The sequence below is a fragment of the Delphinus delphis genome, chromosome 16 (assembly GCF_949987515.2).
Source record: "Delphinus delphis chromosome 16, mDelDel1.2, whole genome shotgun sequence".
In the NCBI taxonomy this organism is placed as follows: domain Eukaryota; kingdom Metazoa; phylum Chordata; class Mammalia; order Artiodactyla; family Delphinidae; genus Delphinus; species Delphinus delphis.
Window position 1 is genome coordinate 72824705 of NC_082698.1, and position 24165 is coordinate 72848869.

Genomic DNA, 24165 nt, shown 5'->3' on the forward strand with positions numbered 1-24165 from the left:
CCAGTAAATTCTTAGATACCTTACAGATATTGATTTCTTTTTAAATTCTGTTGTGGTCAGAAAACATGCTTTGTATAATTTATTTCCTTTATTATTGTACATACCATGTACACTTGAAAATAATGTGTATTCTGTAGTTATTGGGGGTATCATGTAAGTCCAGGTAATTCATATCACTTATATCTTTATCGAATTTTGCCTAGATCTATCAAATGCCGAAAGAAGGGTGTTGATATCTCTTACTATGATAATGAAATTGTCTGTTTATGTCTCCCTTTAATTCTGTCAATTTTTGCTTCATATACAGTTGACCCTTGAACAACCCAGGTTTGAACTGTGTGGGTCCACTTATATGCAGATTTTTTTTCCAGTAAATATATAGTACAGTACTACATGATCTATGGTTGGTTGAATACACAGATGCGGAACTGCAGGTGCCAAGCACCAACTATAAAGCTATACACAGATTTTCGACTGCTCTGGGTCAGCGCTCCTGCATTATTCAAGGGTCCACTGTATTTTGAAACTCTATTATCAGGTATACACATATTTATGATTATTATTTCTTATGAGCTTTATCATTATGAAATGTCCTTTTTATCTCTGGTTGTATTCTGTCTTAAAGCTTATTTTATTGGATATTGAGTCCCTCCGGCTTTCTAATGCTTACTGTTTGCATAGTAAATTTTTCCCATCCATTTACTTTCAACCTATTTGTGTCTGTATTTTAAAGTTCATTCTTGTAGAGAGCGTATATTTGTGCCTTTTTTGGTTAATCCTTTATGGTTTTTTGCTAATTTTTAATTGGATCATTTAGTTCATTGACATTTATTGTAATTATTGATATGATTGAATTTGGATCTCATATTTTATTATTTGATTTTTGCTTTTCCCTTCTGTTTTGTTTTCCTTTGTTTCTCCTTTGCTACCTTCTTTTAGATTACTTAAATTTTTTTAGAATTCCATTTTAGTTTATTTATTGACTTTTTAGCTATATTTTTAAATATAGACAGTAAACATTTTACAATATGCTTAGAGTTAACATTATTTTGTATAAAATGTAGTAATCTTGTACCTATGTAGGCCATTTATTGTAACTCTCCATCCTTTATACTGTAGGCATCATTATTACATCTACAGAATTAAACCCCATAACACAATGGTATAATTTTTTTAAATAGTCATTTATTTTAATAAATAAGAGGAGAGTATAGTCTTTTATATGCACCAATATATTTACAGTTTCAGTTTTTTTTCACTTCTTCCTCAAGTTCTGAGCTTCCATCTGATTTTGCAACCCTCCTACCGCCACCTCAGATACTTATAGCTACTTTCTAGTGGCTGTGGTTGTCCTCAACTTTGTCCTCTGGTTCTTCGTGCCAGAAACAGTATGGGTTCTCTGCAGAGTTTTAGTCACTCCATGAAGTGCGTACTGTGGCTTGACCCCAAGCTAAAAGCTTTTCTTTGCCTTGCTAATTTTTACTCATTGATCAATACTCAGATTAATCATCAACTTTTCCAAGAAGTTTCTTTGAATTCTAGATCCAGCTGAATGTGTCCATGAGTTTGAAATGCATTTGGCTTCATTTAATAGGAAATCATACTACAGTGACTTGAACAAAACCAGGTTGGATTTCCTCACGTAATATGAAATCTAGAGGTAGCTGATTCAAAGCTGATATGGCTGCTCAGATAGGGAATTAGGGACCTAGGTTTTCCCCTATCTGTTTTTACTTCTGTCTGCATAAAGCTTTTGCCCTTATTGTCTCAAGATGAAAGCTATATCCCTAGACATTACATTCATTTCTGGGATAGGAGAAGAGGCAAGGATAATTAGTAGGGTGACCAACTCAACCCATTTTGCCTGGGACTTTCTCATTTTTAACACTGAAAGCCACAAGTGTCATTAGTTGAACCAAAAAAATCACATGAGAGTCACCCATGATTTTTGCATTTCATGTTTAGAAAATATCCTTGGGATTACAAAATAGCAATCAGAGCCTGCTCATCTTTCTGCAGAGATAGGATCTGACCAAGCTGTGGTCATGGCTCCTGTTCACCATTTTGCATCATTATTTGATATAGCTAGGTTCCCTAGGTTATGGCATTAACAGTCTAGTTGATTATCTCCAGAGAATGCTATTCCAGAATTTACCTAAGTAACTTATTCCTAGGATCTTTCTCTAAGAATGGCTTAGTTAAATATTATCACTCATGGTTATTTTACCAAGTTTTTAAAGTAGTAGTTCAATATTTGTGTTACAAAACAAAGTGTATCTGGTAAAAAGCAAAATCAAAATACATATTGCTTTAATGTTTTCACATGTAAGTAAATAAAACCAAATAAGCTCAAAGAAATCTTAAAATTCTGATAGATCCAATTAATAAATCAAAAAGTTGAAATACAGATATACTGAAATTAAAACAGGATCATTTATATTCATGTTAAATATACTAGAACAAAATTTAAATGTTGTTTAAGAAAGGAAACATATGTTTTTATGTGGGTGAAGTTGCTTTAATTAGACTGTTTCTGTTATCAGAGGAGTTGGAGGAATCCAACAAGTCATCAGTATTAGTTATGAATTCCAAGGAAATTAAAATGTATTTCTAGCCTGTTCATTACTTGCTTTTTCCAAGGCATAAAATAGCATTTCGTAGCCTAAGGAGCAGAATATAGATCTTTCCATGGTAAACATAAGACTACATAATCTGGCTAATGATCATGTAAGATTTTATATAGCCTGATATTATGTAAGCATAGTTAGGGATGTGTAGCATGTGTACAGTGTTGTAAAAACACAAAACAAACATAAAAACCATTAGCATTTTCTCTTTCCTTGCCTCACTTTTTTCTTCCCAGTTTTTCTATGAACCAATGATTGCAAAGAGTGAATACTAGTAAAATAACCCGTACCTTTTTTTTTAATTTAATTTTTATTTTACCTTGGAGTATAGTTGATTTATAATCTTGTGTTAGCTTCAGGTGTATAGTAAAGTGATTCAGTTACACATATACATATATCTATTCTTTTTCAGATTCTTTTCCCACTTAAGTTATTATAGAATATTGAGTAGAGTTTCCTGTACTATACAGTAGGTCCTTGTTGATTATTTTATATGTGATAGTGTGTATATGTTAAATCGCAAACTCCTAATTTTTTTTATCTTTACTGGAGTATAATTGCTTCACAATACTGTGTTAGTTTCTGTTGTACACCGAAGTGAATCAGCCATATGCATACATATGTCCCCATGTTCCCTCCCTTTTGAGCCTCCCTCCCATCCTCCCTATCTCACCCCTCTAGGTCATCGCAAAGCCCCAAGCTGATATCCCTGGGCTATGCGGCTGCTTCCCACTAGCTAACTATTTTACATTTGGTAGTGTATATATGTCGATGCTACTCTCACTTTGCCCCAGCTTCCCCCTCCCATCCCGTGCCCTCAAGTCCATTGTTTTTGTCTACAGCTTTATTCCTGCCCTGCAACTAGGTTCATCAGTACCATATATATGCGTCATATGAGTTAGCATACGGTATTTGTTTTTCTCTTTCTGACTTACTTCACTCTGTATGACAGACTCTAGGTCCATCCACCTCACTACAAATAACTCAATTTCGTTTCTTTTTATGACTGAGTAATCTTCCATTGTATATATGTGCCACATCTTCTTTATCCATTCATCTGTCAATGGACACTTAGGCTGCTTCCATGTCCTGGCTATTGTAAATAGTGCTGCAGTGAACATTGTGGTACATGTCCCTTTTTGAATTATGGTTTTCTCAGGTTATATGCCCAGTAGTGGGATTGCTGGGTCATGTGGTAGTTCTGTTTTTAGTTTTTTAAGGAACCTCCATAGTGTTTTCCATAGTGGTTGTATCAATTTACATTCCCACCAACAGTGCAAGAGGGTTCCCTTTTCACCACACCCTTTGCAACATTTATTGTTTCTAGATTTTTTGATAATAGCCATTCTGACCTGTGTGAGGTGATACCTTACTGTAGTTTTTGATTTGCATTTCTCTAACAATTAGTGATGTTGAGCATCTTTTCATGTGTTTCTTGGCCATCTGTATGTCTTCCTTGGTGAAATGTCTATTTAGGTCTTCTGCCCACTTTTTAATTGGATTGGCAAACTCCTAATTTTTAATGAAGGTACTTTTCATACATTCTCTCTTATGCCTAAGAATTATTTGATACAAATGTCTCTCACCTGTGTTTCAGCAATGTAAAATGTGTTTTTTCATATAAGTGAAACCAAGTAATTCTTTTTAATGCTAAGGGTCCTTTGGGCCAGAAATGAGATATATATTTAGCAATACTCCCTGACCCCAAGACTCCCATGGAGCCATTCCTCTGACTTCAGTTGCCAAATTAGCATAAGAATGTAATTGTTTTGCCTGAAGGACTTGGGAATAAACCCTGCTGGAAAGCTTGGTTTAGACATGTGGAGGTATTTGAACAGAATGTGGCCTTCCTCAGTAAATTTTAACAAGTGATTAATTGAGGCTATATGAGAGTTCCCAATTATATAGCCTCATTGGTGACCCTTATCTCAAATCCAGGCCATCCCTTCCTGTCAGCCCTATGCCACAGCCTGGTCCAGGCCCAGAGAGCTTTCACTCTTCTCAGCTTGTTAAATTTAAGTCTCGAATTCAGTCCTCTACTTCCAAATCCAACTCTATTTTGATCCCACGGTTTCGGATATCATCATGTCTCCCCAGTCAGTGCTCTTAACTACTAAGCTGTTCTTTTCTCAAGGTCCCTATATTTTCAGTTCTCTATTAATAATGAAGAGAAATATCATTTAAGAACTGTCTTTCTCAACTTTTCCCAGCTACAGATAGCTTAACAGCAGAAATGCTGTACAGTAATTATACTGGTACACGACATCTTCAACTCCAAGTGGTCTAACATGCAAAAATTAGGTGATCTTTCTATCACATCAAGACAGTACATGTTATGGAATCTCCTTTAGTGAGTTATTCTTATTTGTGAAATTGCTCTATTTCATCAGAACTTCTCTCAAGCCTACCATCGTTGGATAGGTGCCAGCACAACCAAGACTTTATCTTTACCATCTATCATTTTACATTAGCCTAATAGCACAGAGCAGCCAGTTCGCATGTATAAGAGCCAAGCAGCCACACATAGAAAATAAATACATAATACTATACCTTTCCTGTTTATATTTACCTTTTACCACATCTTTAAATCAGTGCATACCTATAAGTAAACTCTACGTAATGTCAAAGAAGGCATTTTTTATCTCATAGCATATGGAAGGGGTAGAAATTAGGAAGACTAAAAATTAGTAAGGTGGGTAAGTGAGGGTAAAATATTATCGACTGGTGGAAACTTCAGTTTTAGAAACATGTCTATGGATTCATAGTTGCTTTGTAGAGAAGGATCTTGTGGTGACTTGGATACGATTAACATAAACTCAAAGCCCAGTCCAGGTGTATGATAAGTATTCAGTAAATGCTTATGAAATAATATGGTTGGCTGAAGAATAATACTTTCATTTTCCATTTGAAAATGGTATTTACGTGGACTGAAGAGTAGAATTTACTGTTAAGACAGGTAGAGTAGAAAGGATGGATTCAGTCTTTACTAGTGATGTAGCTTCGAGCAAGTCATTTCACCTCTCTGGACTCAGTTACCTTGTCTGATGATGGAGACTAAAATCCTTCTCACAGAGTGTAGTGAGAAAAAATATAAAATGAGAGAAATTTCTTTTAAAAGCCTAAGATATACGCAAAAGTGAAATGTTTTTTAGGTTAGAACAGTAAGAAAATAGGTTTAAAGTTTTATCTAATAATAAAGATTCCCTGAAGTCTTTTTACACTTAGAACTTTGATCACATAAAAAACATTGTCTTAAAATTCATTGGAATCTTAGATATCAGATTTTAGTTTAACATCCTTGTTTTACAGTCAAAGAATCTAATGCCTAGTGATGATAAGTTCATTGTTCAAATGTATGAGCTGTATTTGTTTTTGTGTTAGGGTCCCTTTTTCCCTAGTTGGAAAAAATCATTCTTTATTAATGTATTATGTTACTCTGTCTCAATGTGATAAGTTATGGGAAAATTTTTGTCAGTGCCATTCTACTTAATGAATATGGAGGCCTAGACACAGAGAAGTTAAAATATTCCCCCTTAGGGCACTCTGCACATTCAGGATATAGCTGGAGGAATACACACACACACACACACACACACACACCACACAGCCCCGTAGCTCCTCTTAAGACACCTTTAAACATGCTTCCAAAGCTACTTTCAGAAATTCATCAACATATTACTGTAATTCAAATATAAGTTGAGAAAGTTACTATTTCTCAGATTTTTTTTGTGTGTGTGGTACGCGGGCCTCTCACTGTTGTGGCCTGTCCCGTTGCGGAGCACAGGCTCCGGATGCACAGGCTCAGCGGCCATGGCTCACAGGCCCAGCTGCTCCGTGGCATGTGGGATCCTCCCGGACCGGGGCACGAACCCGTGTCCCCTGCATCGGCAGGCAGACTCTCAACCACTGCATCACCAGGGAAGCCCTGTCAGATTTTTAAATACTCTCTTGGAGAATATTATTCTTCTACTAGCACCTTCTTTGTATCCACTGCATTTTTTCTAGCCCTAATTCAACCACTACATTGCTTCCTATCATGTGTGATACGTGGGTTTCCCAGGACACACTGTTCTTTCTGACACTCAGGAATGTATGCCTGAGGCACTGACATCTCCAGAGATGTTGCTGTAGTTGACACTGCTTTTAGAACATGTGCACCCAGAACTAACTTGCTAACCTATAGTCTTCTATTCCTTCCGACTGATGTGCATTCTTCAGCCCCCCCACAACTCCCTCTTCTTTTTAAGTTGTTAAGAACTGACTGTGTCCCCCTCAAATTCATACGTTGAAGCCCTAACCTCCAGTGTGGCTATATTTGGAGACAAGCCTTTAAGGAAATAATTAAGGTTAAATGAGGTTATAAGGGTAGGGCCCTGATCTGAAAGGATTAGTGTTCTTATGAGAGGAGGTACCAGAGAGCTATCCCAGTTCACAAAGAAGAGGCCATGTGAGCACACAGTGAGATGGCAGCTGCCTACAAACCAAGAGAAGAGGCCTCAGAATGAAACCTTCCTTCCCAGCACCTTGGTCTTGGACTTAGCCTTCAAAACTGTGAGAAATAAATTTCTGTTTAATCTGCCTAGTCTGTGGTATTTTGTTGTGGCATCCAGAGTGGCCATAACAAAATCCCATAGATACATGAATAGTAGTTCCAGATTTTTATCCATTATATTAAAATATTAATGTATTTTCCTTGGTTGAATTAGTGGTGGTGGTAGGAGAAATTACTGTGTATGGACACATGGGAAATCTTATTATGGCTGCTTTGTTGGCTTCTTGATTGACTGCATACTGTTGGAGCACCTGAATACAGCTGAATAGTTTTTTTGTGTTAAATTCTGGCTGACTTTTTTTTTCCTCAGTGGTTCCAGCTAGTTGGCACAGTTGGTGCTATTAACTTGTTGAGAAACACAGATGCCTTTTCCTGGTATTCAGAAGCAACTGAGTCTCTATGTTCTTTTTATTTGTTCCTTTTTTACCCTGCTAAATCGATGATGCATGGTTGCCTTTTCATTGTTTTGCTGAGGTTTATTTCATTGCCTCACACTTTTTGTTCATTAGACAAACATAGAGCAGATGATAAATAGTCATAGGGAAAATAACGTGTTAGACAAAAATGCAACCATGTGTTTCACAGAAAATGGCATATCATAGGTGCATTGTGTCTAGTGTAGAACAATTTAAAGATCCTTTGTGTGTAGGGAAAAAGCGTCTGTTTTTTAAAAAAAGCCATGGGAAAGACACCATTTTAATCTGTTTTACAGGTGTTTTAACACTGGGCAAAAGAATGATTAAACGTGCATTTGACCATAGTCCCTACACCTTTCTCGTACAATCCCATGAGACCCTATATGTACTTCTCTGATAGCACTTAATTCATTGAAATTAACTCTTTTCCTCTCTGTGTTCTCCCCCAAATGGAGTCTCCTTGAAGTCAGGGATTTCATTTTAGTCAGCCTTGTTTTCCCATCACTCAGCTCAGCACATGGCTCATAAAAGACTCTCAATAAACATTTGTTATATTGGATTGCATAGAAATGTTCAATGGATCTGTTTTTAGTAAGCCAGACAATATATTGCTTAAACATTGAAAAAGCAGTATTTTCTTCCTCGACTGCTCACATTCCAAGTCATCCATTTAATAACATGTTAGATATTTTCGCACCTAATTAAACTGAGTGTGCATAGATAGGATCTTAGGACAAACTGTCATTTTGAAACAAATTTGAACAGCACGGAAACGATTAATTGCTAGGTTACCTTAATTTCTGAAAAAGGTTAAAAAGGAATCTTTTTTGCTCCAGGAAATAGAAGCACTAACTCAAAAATATGAAAGGGTAAATCATGGTCATCCAAGCATTTTGCTTTCCCCATGAGAGAAAAGAAACCTGGTCAGAGGGATACCAAGGTAAATGTAAAGGAGGACTATGGTAACCAGGGAGATGAAATGGGAGAGTAGACTTACTGAGGGACCAGGTGGAGTCTTTCTTTCAAAGTGGGATGGGTCAGCACTTAGTTTTCTAAAATCATATTTGAAGATTTGATGATTTTTTTTCAAGATCTATTTTAGTTCCTCCATTTAGGATTATTTTTAAAAAAGTTTTTTAACCTCTCAGTTTGGATTTTAGATTTACAGAAGTGTTGCAAAGATAGTACTCAACTTCCCCAATCTCAACATCTTATAGGACCATATTTATGAAAATTGATAAATTAACCTTGGCATAATACTATTCACTAAACCATAGACTTTATTCAGATTTCCCCAGTTCTTCCATTGATTAACTATTTTTGTTCTAGGATCCAACCTAGAATCCTACATTTCATTTAGTAATTCGTGTTTCTTCAAAGCAAATACTGCATGGTAACATAACATATATATGGAATCTAAAAAAAAAAAAAAGTCATGAAGAACCTAGGGGCAAAACGGGAATAAAGATGTAGACCTACTAGAAAATGGACTTGAGGACATGGCGAGGGGGAAGGGTAAGCTGGGACGAAGTGAGAGAGTGGCATGTACATATATACCCTACCAAATGTAAAATAGATAGCTAGTGGGAAGCAGCCGCATAGCACAGGGAGATCAGCTCGGTGCTTTGTGACCATCTAGAGGGGTGGGATAGGGAGAGTGGGAGGGAGGGAGATGCAAGAGGGAAGAGATATGAGGAGATATATATATATATATATATATATATATATATATGTATAGCTAATTCATTTTGTTATAAAGCAAAAACTAACACACCATTGTAAAGCAATTATACTCCAATAAAGATGTTAAAAAATAATCTCACTTTTGAGTCTTAAGGTTTATGTTCTACAGAGCCCTTATATCAAGTCAATTGTATGTTTTGGAGATTTCCTGATTTTAATTCTCTGAATTTCTTGTGTTTATCATTTATTCACCATATACAATAGGTTTGTAAATCTTTCTCCAATGCACAGTCCCTCTCCGTCCCCCTTTCTTTCTGCCCTGCCTCTTATCTCTGAAGACCCTGTGCCTCTGACCAGGCAAGCAATGTACATAAAGTAGGTCAGCTGAAATGTACAGGTTTCACTTTACTGGACACAATTCAGACCCTTATAGAAAACACTTAAGCAGAGGTTGCCAAGTCAATCTGAAAGCCTTGTTAATGTTATATTAAAGTTACTTAAAGTTTGGGACTAAGTAAACTTTCTGTCCTTCCCATTATTTACCATCTGAGAATATCGTGATTCCTTTCTGAAAATGATGATTTCTTTTATCTAAGACATCAGTCAAATGAGAGTAAAAGATGTTATTCCAGTTACTTTATCTGAGAATATTGGAGTCCATGAATAAGCTTTATCATGTCCATATGCATAAATGAATAAAATTCTGTGTGTAATGTTTTGTTTATAAGTGTGGGTTTTTTCTAAGGAGGAGGGCCCACAACTCTCATCAGATTTTTAAAAGCATCTCATGGCTCCAAAAAGCTGAAGAGCCATTTCTCTGGACTAGGAGTTGTAGGGGAATCTGTATCATCAGATTTGAATTCCAAATTTTAATGCAAAAAATATTTGGAGCTATGAAATAACTCCAAATGCCTTAAATTCACAAAATAAATATTCTTCCTTCTCCACATAATAATTTAGGAGCTTAAAGTTCATTGTGATCCATCTTTGTATTAATAATTATTGTATTTTTACCCTGATGTTCTTTTATGGTAAATTCTTTCTTTTTCCCTTTATTTCCAGAGTCCTTTTAAGCCTGGTCATTATTCCTCCCGCCTTTGCTTGTCTCTGTTTCACAAGCCATTCTTTCATCTCTCATTCCTACCCCATTACTGTCTCTTGACAAGACTGCTTGCTGGGCATTTGCCCACCACCTCCTCTCTGATTCCTACTCTTCTGCTTGCTCATAGGAAGTGCTCTGGCTAACAGAGTGTGTAACCATAGGGACTGTCAGTGCCAATAGCATACCAAAAACACAGTTCTGGAGAAAACATTAGCCTGACCCTTTCATGGGATCTTCTTAACAGAAAGCAGCCCATGTCCCAGGGTAGAGTTAGAAATTTATAGCATGGAACTAAATTTAAACCTAAGGAAAACAGACTCTCCCTTTTTATTTGAGAAGGCATACTTTCCCTAGTCATTGGAAGGGAAAGGGTGGGAGGTTAAGGGGATAAAGAATGGGATATTGCCTCTCACTCATCCATATTCAGGTAAAATGCTTCTATGCCGGTTCCCATAGAACGGGTAAGTCCCCTATCCACCCCAGCCCCTATCAAAAACCGTGTGGTATATAAGCAACTTCATTTAGTTGTGCATTACTTTTAACAACAATAAAGCATTAATCTCAAATATGGTTTCCAAACATAAAGTGTAAAATATGACTCAGTACTATGCGATATATTATGATGGTTATCATTAGCATAGCATTCTGTTTATTGAGCAGTACTTCTGTATCAGATACTCTGTTATGTGCTTTATATACATTACCTCTAAATCTAACAATAGTCCTAAGAAAGAAACACTATTGTTATTTCAGCTTTGCCAGTGAGGAAGCCAAGGCTGAATTGGCCAATGGTTACTGTGCTGGCAAGTAGTAGAGCTGGCCCTGCTTGTAGTTGATTCCCAAGGTTGCAAACCCAAAGCTACAGTGCATTTTAATGGCCAGTTGAAAATGAGCTGTTGTTGTTAGGAATTGGAGACCAATAACGGTGGCCAGGCGAGGGAGAAGGGACAGCAGAAACAGGAGGCATGTTCCAGACACTTACTGAAGGACTATAATAACATGTCTGTGTTCCATTTGCTTAGTTAGATTTTCTTTTCCTTGAGGTCAGTAATTTGATTCCTTTTGAGTGTCTTACACGTAATAGGTGCTTAATAAACAGTCTAAAAATGGGAAGGGAAAAGGGGAAGGAGAAGGGACAGATGGGCTAAAAAGGAAGTGAAGAGAGAATGAGAGATAGCTATGAAGAAGGAAGAAAGGAAATGATGGGGAATGAGTATGTATGTGGGGAAAGAGTAGAGAAAAGAAGGTGGCAAAAGGAGAAAGACAAAAAGTGAGACAGGAAGATGAAGGGAGTAAAGCCCAGTTCATCTAACTTCCTGACCCAGACAACTTACTGTTCACTTAAGAGTCTGAGCTTCAGGGAATTGTCTTTATGACATTCAGTCCTTTGACATATTAGCTAGAGAACCTCTAAGTGCAGCTTTTCAATGATGATTTCATCCTTCAAATAATCCACAATCAACAAGGATCCCTAGGTCCTGTAGAACTGGCACAGCAGTGGAGGAGATAACCAGGAGTTTACAACACATACATAGGTAGCAATAGCCCGAAGGGAAAGGTCTTGCAAGTACTGTAAGTGGGCTGAAGAGGGGAAATGATCTCTGGTTTGGTTAGAGAAAGATAATAAAAGACTTTTTCAGTGCAGAAGTAATTCATTATTTGCCAAGTGGATAAAATTACAAGGTTAGCAGTGAAACTGAGGGGGAAGATACTTTAAGAAGAGGGATCATCGTTAGCAGTAGTGCAGAAGGGGAAAAACTTGTGGAATGACTCATTTTGCTGTATTTGCTTGCCACTCCCCACCTTCAAGCCCTCCCTCACCCCCACCTTTCTAGCAGTTTGTCAGCCTTTTTAATATCCTTTACCACTTATTTTCCTCTGCCCATCCCCCTAGTTATGGTGTTTGCTACATTCTGTCCTAGAGTGTACAGACACTTTTTATAAACCAGCTTAAGCCTTCTTGACTTCACCTGTCTCTGAAGTCCTTGCCCAATTTTTTCAGCCCTGCCACTCTGTAGTGACCAACTCTGGGTGGGCTTTGCCAGCTGCTACACTACTGACTTCACATGGGTGTGACCTGCAGTGCCTTGCCTCATGCCCACTCTGTGCCTCTTGCCTCCCAATCTGGGGCTTCCTTATGGCCAGTGACTCATCAGATACCACAAAAATCCTAGTGGTCACCTATGCAAGGAGGAACCCAGAAGTGGAGGAGATGTATGTATTGGAGGGTGAGAAAGGTGGAAAGTTAAAGTCACTGGGGCAAACCTTTGACCAATGGGAGGTGGGAGCTATGATTTGAGGTTGATATATTTTTCTTCCCTTTCACTCCTCCCCCATACAGTGCTGCTCTCCAGTCTCCTGAAAAATAGTCCAATTTGATGTTAAGCAACAACCAGCTGGGTAAAGCAAACTCCTATTAGTCTTTCTTTCTTCCTTGACTCATTTCCCTTTTTCAGCTCATGCTTTCATTCGATTGTACTTGCTGAAAACGTAGTAGCACAGAAACTTCTGCCTGAGTTCTACTTTCTGGAGAACTAAGGCTAAGACAAATATTCTGTCTCTCTTTCTCTCTCTTTCTCTCCCCCTCCATATGCATAAATAAATTTTATTCATTTATGCATATGGACATGATAAAGCTTATTCATGGACTCCAATATTCTCAGATAAAGTAACTGGAATAACATCTTTTACCCTCATTTGACTGATGTCTTAGATAAAAGAAATCATCATTTTCAGAAAGGAATCACGATATTCTCAGATGGTAAATAATGGGAAGGACAGAAAGTTTACTTAGTCCCAAACTTTAAGTAACTTTAATATAACATTAAAGTTACATATGCCTATGTACAGACATATTTCCAAGCTACAGCAAACCCTTCTATTTTTAACAGCCAGATACAGCTGTTTAAATGTCTTACTAGTACTTCTGCGTGGATTTCTGACAGGTACTTCAAACTTCTCTAAAGTCAAATTAACCACCTTCCACCATCCAACTGCCTAAACTACATACCTGAGAGTCAGTCTTAGCAAGTCCCTCTCCCTTACCCTTTGATTCTATTTATTACTAAAGCTTGCCATTTCTCCTACCTGGAATCCTTCCTGATTTATCCATTCATCCATTTCTCCCCATTCCTACTGCCCATGTTCAGGAAAACATGTCTTTCCCAGATTTCTACAACATCCTCCTATAGGTCTCTTGGCCACATGTCTTAATTTCCCTTAAATCCCTACTCTATATGTGAGCCAGATTGATCTTTCCAAAATTATAAATTTTATCTTGCTACAGCCCTGCGAGAAATCCCTCAATAGCTTTGAGATAAGGTTCAAACTCCTTAGTGTGACTTCTAAGGCTCCCAATGCCCTGCACTGTCTTCCTCTTTAAATGCTTGATTCTACTCCCTCATCTTTACCCTGTTATGTTGAGTGTCTTTCAGCTTCTTAAAAGAGCAGGGCTCTCTTTCATTCATTGGTTCTTTAGAGATGCAGATCCCTTTCCCTCAATTGTTATTCCTTTGGGCTCTCTGATTTTATTCATTCTTTATATCTCAACGTGAATGACACTTCACATACTGGAGTTTGAGGTTCAGGATCTGAAGCAGTTTTTAATAATTTTGATCTCTAAATTGGGGATTACAATTTAGATGGTTTAGGCCAGAGTTGGAAGAGTTATCAAAACTTATTATGAAGATGAAAGGGAAGATGGTGGCAGAGGGAAAAACTGAGCCACCTGCCTGACAGGCATTTGAGGAAGATGAGAGAATGTCTTGGAGATTAGTATACAACAAAGTGAAGATTCTGTTTTGATATGGAATTGCCATTACAGATTACCACAGAAGAGGTTATTCCTGAGCTGCCAAGTCAGCAACTACTACAGCAATGAGATTGAAACAAGTCTAGCTCTGATCCTTGTGTAATGATCCACTTGCAACAGAACCTCAGCTATGTCCAGAGGGAACTCAGTAGCTACAGTTGGATTCCTGTGTAGTTCCAGTGGCACAATACAACAAAACTCTGGATGTAGGCAGAGACTATTGCTGTTGTGTATACTTAAGTGCACATTGGAAAAAATTAGGTGCTTCCACCTACAAGACTGATTAGAGGCCAGATTGAGGGGCATGGGTATATTTTTATTGATGATTCAATTCTGTGAACCTAACCCAATTCAGACCTCCAATCTAATTAGCCTATGTAAATAGAGTCTTTTATTTATATTTTTATACCTCAGGTTCAACATTTGTAGGCTATATAAATTCCACTTAGAACACTTAAACACCAAAAAAAAAATTAAAAAACAAAAAACCCAGAAACCTTCCATCTCACTAAAGTTAAGGCCAACTGCCTCTAAAAAGATCTGTGCCTGCCTGCACACACCAAATGGTAGTTGTCAGCTGTGCCAACAACACTTGACAAGTAGAATTGAATGTTCAACGCCTGAGTATTTTGGAATCCCTGACAAAGCAAAATCCTGATAATCAGTTTTACTTTTAAAGCATATTTTGGTTGTTTAATTAAAAAGTCATTTTTTCACTTATTCACTTAACAGATATATGTGGAACACAACAGGACACCAACTCTGCTTTGATGGCACTTACAGTGTATTAGCAAGATAGGTATTAAATCATCTGTTCATTAATTACAGTGTCACTCAGTGGTACAAGGAGAAATATCCTTAAATTCTTTTGGCCGTATGGGCTGCAGGCTAGATTAACCCAATTTTGTAACATCGTAAGTTATGCTAAACTGAAACTTAGCTAACATATTTTAGATAAAACTTTTTAAAGTTTCTATGTGTAAGTTCTGTTGCCTGAAAGAATTGACTCATTTATGATTTAGTTAAAATTTCTTTTCTAAGTTCCATGCGTGAGTTCTGTTGCCTAGAACAATTGACTCAACCTATGAGTGATGTGTGATCATATCCAGAGAGCCATTTCCCTGTTTTTTAGCTCAGGTTCCTGACAATGGATGAGCTACAAAACACAATATGTTAGGGAAGTGATTTAGCAGTTTATTCCTCAACTGAAACCTGAGAGGCAGTTCATCCTCACTTAACAGGTAATGTATTTCTAGATGTTTTTTTTGAGGTCCTGTCATGAGTCAACAACAGAATTAGGACTAGAACGTGTCTGTGCTTGGAGTGCCAACCTTTTATCATAAATTCTCTCAGGCCATCCTTCCTCTTAAAGAATGTTAGCTCTTATTTCCAGAAAGAATAGATCAAAATAATTGACTCCAAAGAACCTTCCTAATGCAGTGTACCATAGAAATGACCCTATAATGAAGCAAATGGAAAACGGAAGCATTCTTATTGCATTTATCATTTATTGAACAGTAGGGCCCTCAATTTAGGATTAGAATTAAATGACTTTAAATAAATAATCCATAGTGTATATTGGCACAGAAGTGATCAAAGATAGCTGAGAAAGGTATGAAATAAGTTAGGAAGAAACTAATAGAAAACTTACTGTAATCTGGAGGAAAAGAAAAGTAACTCAAATGAGACTCAAATGTGACCTGTGGAGTTTAGCTAACAGTGCTGCAAGGCTCAAAGTTGAGAAACGTGTCTTTAGGGCTGACAACAAATTGAGATGAAATCATCAGTGGAGGAAGGCAAAATTGGAGGAGCTCTGTGAGGGCCTTCAGAGACCACAAAGAGAAAAATAGCCCCTTCAGCGTTGGCAAGGCTTGCCTGGCTGACAGTGGGAAGTGTCCTTGACTCAAAGCCTGAGGCTAAGGTTTGGGGAGAGTTGGAGGCGGGATGAGATACAAAAGAAGAGGAGAGATCAGGAGGCCTGGAATTGAGAGTCCTTCAAGTCTCAGGAGGAAGCAAGTAGGGAGAGAATAGTGTTCATAATTCCAAAGTGCCGAGGGGAAACTAGAGAAGGCCAGGGGAACAGAGGAACTTGTTGCGGGAGGGTAACTGATAGGAGGCAAGGTCTCCTGGCAGGATTTTAAGTCTGTGGCTATAAATCCACCTCAAGTTTCTGGCACTTATATCAGTACAAACCATGAAGGGTCTCTCTCAATTTTATGGAACCCTTTGGTGGGACTGATGCCCAATAATTCAGCTTCCCTCTATTTATCTGTATGTAACACATTGTTTCCTGTAGTGAAGGGACCATTGAATTTTCAGACAGCACAGAAAAGTTACACTTTTCAACTGCAAATGTAATACCTTTCTTTTTGTTGTTAACAACTGTCAAAAATCTATTATTGGGGGGCTTCCCTGGTGGCGCAGTGGTTGAGGGTCCGCCTGCCGATGCAGGGGACACGGGTTCGTGCCCCGGTCCGGGAGGATCCCACATGCCGCGGAGCGGCTGAGCTTGTGAGCCATGGCCGCTGAGCCTGCACGCCCACAGCCTGTGCTCCGTAACGGGAGAGGCCACAACAGTGAGAGGCCCGCTGCAAAAAAAAAAAAAAGAAAAAAGAAAAAAAAATCCATTATTGGGAAATCAATTCTCCACCCCATTTCCAACAACAGATTAGAGATACCCAGCAAGTGACTTTCAGCACACCGTGGAGTGTATTTTCTTATTTTTGGACCAGGCATTCTTCCAGAATCTTTGTTGAATCTCCTTGTTTTCCTCTCGCATCCACAGACCATCAAGTTGAGAGTCATACTGCCAACATTGCTATACTATTTACCTCCTGGAAAGAAATATTTTTTGTCTCTTTAGTGTGAAACCTAATACCCTTTTCATGAGAGTGTTAGAAGAGCTTGATTTGCGTTTTCATAATGATTAATGATGTTCAGCATCTTTTTGTGTGCTTATTTACTATCCATACTATACACACCTATTATAGAATGTCTAATTTTAAAACATATAGTAACAAAATACTCCAAAATTGGCACTCTCAAGGTCTGGCAGGGGTGAGGAGCTCTGCGGACTTTCCTACATTGCTTGGGGCACAGCCACTCTAGAAAATGGTTTAGTGGTTTCTTGTGAGGTTGAATGTATGCTCACCATTATCATCAGCAGTCTCACTCCTGGGTATTTACCAGAGAGAAATGAACACTTACATTCACAAAAAAACTTTTACAAAAATATTTAGGTAGCATTACTTATGATCACCCCAAACTAGAAACAACCCAAACTTTCTTCAACAGGTAAAAGACTAAACAAACTATAATAAATTCATGCAAGGGAATATTACTCAGCATTAAGCAGAAGCAAACTACTGATACCTGTGACACCATGGATGAACTTCACATGTATTCTGCTAAGTGAAACAAGCTAGTCTCAAAAAAGTACACACTGTACAATTGCTTTATATGATATTCTAGAAAAGGCAAAGCTATAGTGATGGAAACAGATCAGTGGCTGCTGGGCTTACGAGGTTGGGGAAAGGTATGATTATAAGAGGTAGCACGAGGGAACTTGGGGAATGATGGCCTTGTCTGTTCTGATCATCATGCTTGTGTGATCCAGACGTGTTAAAACTCATAGAACTGTATACGCCTCAAGAATGGGTGAGTTTTAATGTACATACATTATAAATAAATAATGTTGAAGAAGTTTGTCTTTACCAAGTAAGTAGAAGTGGTCCCCACACAAATTAGTTCCTTAATTGTGGATATTCACACATTATTTAGACTTAACATTCTAACTTGGAATGCTGATTTAAGGCCTCGTAAAGGTGGAACCCAGAGTCAGGTCTTCTGTTGTCATTATATTTATATCTTTCATGAACAGAGAACTAATGGGTGATTTCATTACTACACAGACAACAGCTCCATTTGAAACAAAAATTTTAATATATTCTTTTAAAACAAAATTTACATCACATGTTTGATTTGCTCTGTTTTTGGTACAGACCAGTGGGTCTTGGTGGGCTAGAGCAGAGAGTGGGCAAGTCCACAATCATAGTGAAGTGACACCCCTCTCCACCTAACCCTTGCCCCTGCTCAGGTATCTCTTTGCATCTGCTGAGTCTTCTGGAGGTGGGTGGGGATGCTGACTGGAGGGAAGCATGGGCGCTAGCTGTAGCTTGGTTGGAAGGAATGACAGGGAGTCTGAATCGAATTTATCTTTAGATAAGAAAAATCTGGTCCAGTGAGAGTCAGCAACAGGACCCGAGGGTAGGAGAGGAGCGGTTGGTCAGAGTACAGACCAGTGGCTGATACCTACTCCAATGTGGAGAACGCTGAAAGAATCATCTTTAGGCCCAGGGAACTGCTTTGTCCCTCTACCAGCACCTGAGTGTTACACAGAGGAGAGAATCTTCTCCTTCTGGCATCACAAGGACTGCAAAGCTGTGCATCATTAAGACTGAATGAGGAAGAAATAGAAAATATGAACAGACCAATCACAAGCACTGAAATTGAAACTGTGATTAAAAATCTTCCAACAAAAGCCCAGGACCAGATGGTTTCACAGGCGAATTCTGTCAAACATTTAGAGAAGAGATAACACCTATCCTTCTGAAACTCTTCCAAAATATAGCAGAGGGAGGAACACTCCCAAACTCATTCTACGAGGCCACCATCACCCTGATACCAAAACCAGACAAGGATGTCAAAAAGAAAGAAAACTACAGGCCAATATCACTGATGAACATAGATGCAAAAATCCTCAACAAAATACTAGCAAACAGAATCAAACAGCACATTAAAAGGATCATACACCATGATCAAGTGGGGTTTATTCCAGGAATGCAAGGATTCTTCAATATACGCAAATCAATCAAAGTGATACACCATATTAACAAATTGGAGAAAAACCATATGATAATCTCCATAGATGCAGAGAAAGCTTTCCACAAAATTCAACACCCATTTATGATAAAAACCCTGCAGAAACTAGGCATAGAAGGAACTTTGCTCAACATAATAAAGGCCATATATGACAAACCCAGAGCCACCATTGTCCTCAATGGTGAAAAACTGAAAGCATTTCCACCTAAGATCAGGAAAAAGCCCACTCTCACCACTCTTATTCAACATAGTTTTGGAAGTTTTAGCCACAGCAATCAGAGAAGAAAAGGAAATAAAAGGAATCCAAATCGGAAAAGAAGAAGTAAAGCTGTCACTGTTTGCAGATGACATGATACTATACATAGAGAATCCTAAAGATGCTACCAGAAAACTACTAGAGCTAATCAATGAATTTGGTAAAGTAGCAGGATACAAAATTAATGCACAGAAATCTCTGGCATTCCTATACACTAATGATGAAAAATCTGAAAGTGAAATCAAGAAAACACTCCCATTTACCATTGCAACAAAAAGAATAAAATATCTAGGAATAAACTTACCTAAGGAGACAAAAGACCTGTATGCAGAAAATTATAAGACACTGATGAAAGAAATTAAAGATGATACAAATAGATGGAGAGGTATACCATGTTCTTGGATTGGAAGAATCAACATTGTGAAAATGACTCTACTACCCAAAGCAATCTACAGATTCAATGCAATCCCTATCAAACTACCACTGGCATTTTTCACAGAACTAGAACACATAATTTCACAATTTGTATGGAAACACAAAAGACCCCGAATAGCCAAAGCAATCTTGAGAACTTAAAACAGAGCTGGAGGAATCAGGCTCCCTGACTTCAGACTATACTACAGAGCTACAGTAATCAAGACAGTATGGTACTGGCACAAAAACAGAAAGATCAATGGAACAGGGTAGAAAGCCCAGAGATAAACCCACACACATATGGCCATCTTATCTTTGATAAAGGAGGCAGGAATGTACAGTGGAGAAAGGACAGCCTCTTCAATAAGTGGTGCTGGGAAAACCGGACAGGTACATGTAAAAGTATGAGATTAGAACACTCCCTAACACCATACACAAAAATAAGCTTAATATGGATTAAAGACCTAAATGTAAGGCCAGACACTATCAAACTCTTAGAGGAAAACATAGGCAGAACACATAAATCACAGCAAGATCCTTTTTGACCCACCTCTTAGAGAAATGGAAATAAAAACAAAAATAAACAAATGGGACCTAATGAAACTTCAAAGCTTTTGCACAGCAAAGAAAACCGTAAACAAGACCAAAAGGCAACCCTCAGAATGGGAGAAAATATTTGCAAATGAAGCAACTGACAAAGGATTAATTTCCAAAATTTACAAGCAGCTCATGCAGCTCAATAACAAAAAAAAACCCAATCCAAAAATGGCAGACCTAAATAGACATTTCTCCAAAGAAGATATACAGATTGCCAACAAATACATGAAAGAATGCTCAACATCATTAATCATTAGAGAAATGCAAATCAAAACTACAATGAGATATCATCTCACACCGGTCAGAATGGCCATCATCAAAAAATCTAGAAACAATAAATGCTGGAGAGGGTGTGGAGAAAAGGGAACACTCTTGCACTGCTGGTGGGAATGTGAATTGGTACAGCCACTATGGAGAACAGTATGGAGGCTCCTTAAAACACTACAACTAGAACTACCATATGACCCAGCAATCCCACTACTGGGCATATACCCTGAGAAAACCATAATTCAAAAAGAGTCATGTACCAAAATGTTCATTGCAGCTCTATTTACAATAGCCAGGAGATGGAAACAACCTAAGTGTCCATCATCGGATGAATGGATAAAGAAGATGTGGCACATACATACAATGGAATATTACTCAGCCATAAAAAGAAACAAAATTGAGTTGTTTTTAGTGAGGTGGATGGACCTAGAGTCTGTCATACAGAGTGAAGTAAGTCAGAAAGAGAAAAACAAATACCGTATGCTAACACATATGTAGCGAATCTAAAAGAAGAATGGTTCTGATGAACCTAGGGGCAGGACAGGAATAAAGACACAGACATAGAGAATGGACTTGAGGACACGGGGTGGGGGAAGGGTAAGCTGATGCAAAGTAAGAGAGTAGCATTGACATATATACACTACCAAATGTAAAATAGATTGCTAGTGGGAAGCAGCCGCGTAGCACAGGGTGATCAGCTCGGTGCTTTGCGACCACCTAGAGGGTTGGGATAAGGAGGGTAGGAGGGAGACGCAAGAAGGAGGGTATATGGGGACATACGTATGCATATAGCTGGTTCACTTTGTTATACAGCAGAAACTATCACAACACTGTAAAGCAATTATACTCCAATAAAGATGTTTAGAAAAAAAAATTAAACTTGTGAAATGGTGTTGTATACAATCTGTGAAAAAACTTACAGGTGGTTAATATTTTTAAATGTGTTACAGAAGGGAAGCATAACAGTTTCAGAAAAATCGCTGTCTTTGGAGAGAGCAGAGAATGAGATGGGAAAAGTCTTCAACTGTAAGTTACATTTGATTTTTAATGGAAAAAAACTTAAGTGAAAATAATCTGAAAATGGCAAAATGTTAATAATTCTTGATTTTTGGTGGTGATATGATTCTGGATGGTGGATATTTTGTGCAGTTTCTGCATGTCTGAATTATTTTATTATTTGGATTTTTTAAAAGTTGAAAAGCAGTGACATGTAGTAGAAGCCAGAAGTGAGCAAGAGTGTTGGACTCTTTCTGTAAGCATTTTAAAAACATCCTTTGAGTTTTGAAAATGTTTTTAGGGAATTTTTTTTTTTAGATAAAATTTACGTAATGTAAAATTCACCATTTTAATAATTTTAAAGTGTACAGTTGTGACTTTTAGTGTATTCTTAATGTTGTGAAACCTTCACTACTATCTAATTCCACACTTTCCATTACCTTTTTGAGGAATCTTGCAAGGAACCAGAAGTCTCCATTAGCAGTAGCAGCTTGGGACAAATGATGAAAATATTAATATTAAGTGATTTTATATGAATTCACAGAGAGAGACCTGGGATCATTGAACTTACATGTTTAAATTGCTGTGTAATTAGAGATTTAGTGTCTTAATACTTCCCTCATAGGCAAGAATAGCCCTTACCAACTTTGAGAGTTAGTAATGCCTTTTCCTGGGTGGTAACTTCACCCTCTACCCCTTGTGATTTTATCTTTTTTGTAGCACTGCCCAGAAGAGAGAAATAAGGACATGTCTTCTGCCTAAGCCTTCTATGGATATTCTCTCTTGCCTTCCCATGCTGTGTTGGTAGACTTAGGAATTGCTATAGACTAAATGTTGTCTTCCCCCTCAAGGTTCATGTTTTGAAATCCTGATCCCCAACGTGATGATATTTGGAGCTGGAGCGTTTAGGAGGTGATGAGGTCATCAAGACAGAGCCCTCATGAATGAGATTAATGCCCTTATAAAAGAGGCTCTGGAGAGCTCCCGTGTCCCTTCCACCATGTTAGGACACAGAAGACAGCTGTCTATAAAACAGGAAGTGGGCCCTCACCAGACACCAAATCTGCTGGCACCTTGACCTTGAACTCCCAGGCTCCAGAAATGTGAGAAATGAGTTTTTATTGTTTATAAGCCACCCAGTCTATGGTATCCTTTTATCGCCCTGGTGGACTAGGGCAGGAACCTGTCTTCTGATACTTGCACTGCACTGTGTATTGATTTCCATGATAATGATTACCCTTAGTTTTGTTATTACTTATGACGCAATCAGCCTATCACTTGAGGAAGCTCTTGAATTCTGTGATCATATCGTTTTACCTTTGAATCCTCAAAACTTAGCATCATTTCTAGAACTTAGTAGATGTTTAAATAAATGCCATTTGAATGAATGGCTTTAATGGATGAAGTGTCTGTGGCTCAGTTCAGGTCTTTGCAAGTCCAACAACAGAAGTTGGTCAGACTTCTCATTTTTTATCAACTGTTGAATATGGGACAGTTGGCCTAAGATTTAGCATACCTCCAGTAAACAAGCCCAAGAGAACAACTAAATGTTAAAATCCTTCCCTCACTGCAAGGGTCAGCTTGATCAAGGGCCTTGGATTAGTGGTTGATTTCTGCAATAAGATGTCTCTCACAATCTTACGTCAGATGTCCTTTCACATGTTTTGTTGATTTTTAGCAAAACTGAAGAAAGAATAAGAATTCTTTAGAATTTTTATGTATTGTCCCATAATTGCGTTCTTAATACGGAGGAACATACAAATCCAGGCGAAGATTCTTCTGTTCGGCCCTGGAACAACTGAAAGCAGATTACTGTAGTGATTAGAAGTTTGGCTTGCAATCAGATGGATTGTGCTTCAAATCTCTGCTCTGTCGCTTTCTAGCCAGAAGTCCCTAGGCAAATTACTTAACTTCTCTAAGACTCAATTTTCTTATCTGCAAAGTAGGGATAATAAAAGAATGAACTTCATAAGTTTTCTTTGAGTACTAAGTGAGGTAATACACATAAGAAACTAAGCATATAGCCTAGCACGTAGTAAGTGTTCCCTTAATATTAGTGATTTTTATCTGGAACTTGGAGTGATAATTTTTGGTCATGGAAGGGGTCTCTGAAGAACCACCAGGGTGTGTGCAATGCAGGAGAGTGTAATGTGAATCACGTCAAGGAATTCAGGATTCAAAATTCAATTTCACCTGAAAGACCTTTGGCAAGTCACTTACTTGGCCTCCTTTTTCACGTCTCTCACTATGTATTTTCTTTCTTTTTTCCCCTCTTTATACACTTCCTGAGAAAATAATCTGTTATGTTTGTTGACACCTTAACCAAGAATTCCTTCTCTGCACAGGAATTTGTTTTTTGATATAGTCATTCAGTGAGTAATGATAAGCTATAGATGTATTAAAGGAATGTCACGTATCAAGACCTGATGATGAGAGAAGGGTTTTTAAGTGGGTGGAGACTTCCAATGACTCTGAAATACTTTTATATGTATATTCTTCTTTTCTGCCTCTATATAAAGCTGGATAAGAAAAAAACAAAAAGAAAAACAAGCAAACAAACATT

At 37.9% G+C, this 24165-nt stretch overlaps 1 long non-coding RNA gene across 1 annotated transcript in view; it reads left to right on the top strand.

Moving 5' to 3' along the window:
- The window catches only part of LOC132440012 (uncharacterized), a 401492-nt gene that overhangs the window by 49467 nt on the left and 327860 nt on the right, over positions 1-24165 (top strand). The window contains exon 2 of the long non-coding RNA XR_009522480.1: positions 21557-21632. This is a non-coding gene — a long non-coding RNA (uncharacterized lncRNA). The remainder of the gene's footprint in view (positions 1-21556; positions 21633-24165) is intronic.